The 2,382-nt window shown below is 40.3% G+C and overlaps 1 long non-coding RNA gene across 1 annotated transcript; it reads left to right on the top strand.

The window, feature by feature from the left end:
- The first annotated feature begins 487 nt into the window (after positions 1-487).
- On the top strand, positions 488-2,129 carry LOC135241812 (uncharacterized). Its single transcript, XR_010326121.1, has 2 exons — positions 488-793; positions 1,706-2,129. It is a non-coding gene; the product is annotated as an uncharacterized LOC135241812 (long non-coding RNA).
- The last annotated feature ends 253 nt before the right edge of the window (positions 2,130-2,382 follow it).

Here is a 2,382-nt window from a genome sequence, read left to right on the forward strand (position 1 = left end):
AAATCTAATAAATAAAATCTCAAAAGTTCTAAATACTAACAGAGCTTCTAGCTAAAACAGATAGCATATTGGTGTGTATTAAGAAGGGGGTTGGATCTGAAATGAACACGGATATGCAGTTTCCTGCCTATTTTAAATTACGAAGGAAGGGTGTCATCACACTCTAATTGGACAAATGGAAATGTACAACAGCTGCTCTCAATGACTGATTAACAGCCAGTCACCAAGACACTGATCAACAGCTGATCCAATTAGCCGTGTAATCAACCAATGTTACTGAATCAAAGATATCTTTAACTGCGTGACTATGAATTTTATAAGAAATGTAAGACTAAGCAAAAACAGAATAACATGCACTGAAAGTAACTAGCAATCACAATAGAATATGGGTGACTACTACAAAACTTTAGTATTAACTTATTCTCCATGGTGCTTTTCTCATCTAATTAAAATGCACTGTCCCTCATGCATGTATCGTCGGGTCAAACGTTAAGGGAATTGAGCTGTCAGTGGCATGTGCAGCTAATACACTGGATTATAGCTTAGTCATGCACCTGTGGTCTAGTATTTAATCCTGACAGTCCAGTGATTATTGCAGCTGGCAGGTCCACAGGGTGGCATCGCCTCTAACTCTCCATACAACTGGCCATTGTGTGGTATATGAGGTCTGGCCAGGGGATAGAGGCTCTCAGGTGGCAGGGTTGTCTGAGAAAAACAAATTTACCCAGCAGGCTGTCAAGGACCAAAGTTGAGGACCACTACCTTGGAATGTGTACTATGTCATGTCATAAAAGTGATTATAATTCTTATTATCCTGTGCAAATGAATATCAAACAACCAAAAGATTTTCAGAATTCGTTCTATGTTTTACGTCACGTGAGCTGAGAGGCCAGCGATCAGTAAGGAAATGAACCAAAAAACATTTTCTAGAAATGTTATTATTTACTGTGGAACCATGGCATAACGCAGCAAGAGTCTTGTGGGATAAGAAAACCAAAATGCACAAGATACAAACAATGGGAAGAAAACACACACTGGATCAAAAAAAAAAAAAAAAACAGCACATAATTTACTAAGCCGCAGCAAGAGCTTGAGGGTTTATGTAACAAGCACCGCAAATAGCCATGAAATAACCCTGCAGCATTATAGGAACAGTTAGTCACACTGCTTCATGCCTTGCATGTGTGCTGGGTTCACACAGAGTACACTTGCCTGCAGATTTAAAGACTTTCAGCATGTGTACAAGTACTATCAACTGGAAATGACCCCAGTTAATAAACTCCAGAACACTTATAGCAGCACCTACTACAACCTATACAAATCCATATAGCTGTAAATCCATATGTCCTTTGATAAACCAGGCATATTTCCTGGTATATATTTATGTAATCAGTCACGAATTCATCATAGCATCGTGTTGGCACAAACTAATTTGATATCTTTCAGCAATACTGTGACAATATCAGACTTGTCCCAGATGTTACTATTAGGTTGCCAAGTTGCATTTGGCAACCAGAGGAGAACATTTTGAAACTGTTTATGGGTGATTAATTTAGTAAAAGAAAAAAAGCCATGAATACCTCTATTGGAAAATGTCTCAATCAATAATGTTTCCAAAATGGGTCTGGCTTCAATCAATGTCTGTTGTTAACTGAGGCTTACAAATAAACGGGTGTTGTGGCCTGCATCGGCTCTCTTTCCTCAGGCCCGGCTGTCACCTCCCACTCCATTCACCACCATCACCGCGGACACCGCCTGCAGACTGGACGGAATCAGCGAGGGCACCGAGTGGACAATAATTCAATTAGTACTCACACCAGCCGGTGCTCATTATCAGTGCCAGCTGTCAGTCATCAACGGCCCATCAGAGACCCGTTAAAGCGGCTCCAGCTCAGCATTCAAGGAGCCTGTAGACACTCCGTGCTGACACTCATGCTTATCCCCATGTGGAGACGTACTATGAGGAAGAGCGTTCGCGGTTTCCCGTACCCCTGCCACCTCCACGCCATCCAGTCTTCCCATGTAACATCCTGTCAAGAGGGACAAGACACATGCTCATTCCTCTTTGAGTGACTGTTCCCCTCTGAAGTCACATTATTTTTAATATAAGGGCCCTAAGGGTTACTACATTCTTGGTTGTGTCATCTGTGCTGTCGCTATTGTCATTTATATGACAGCTTCACAGTGTTTTTTTGTTTTTGTTGAGAAAAACACAATTACTTTTTTTTTGGGCAGCCTCAGTTTTAAAGCACATAACTGTACTGTAAAACCTAAATGCCAATTTTTCTTCATGAAATATGTAAATGCAGCATACATATTTCATATCTCAGTTGAAAAAAGTTAAAATGTAACTTAAAAGTAAAAACAAAAAAAGTTGGCCTC

This window comes from Anguilla rostrata, chromosome 1, assembly GCF_018555375.3.
Source record: "Anguilla rostrata isolate EN2019 chromosome 1, ASM1855537v3, whole genome shotgun sequence".
Taxonomy (NCBI): Eukaryota; Metazoa; Chordata; class Actinopteri; order Anguilliformes; family Anguillidae; genus Anguilla; species Anguilla rostrata.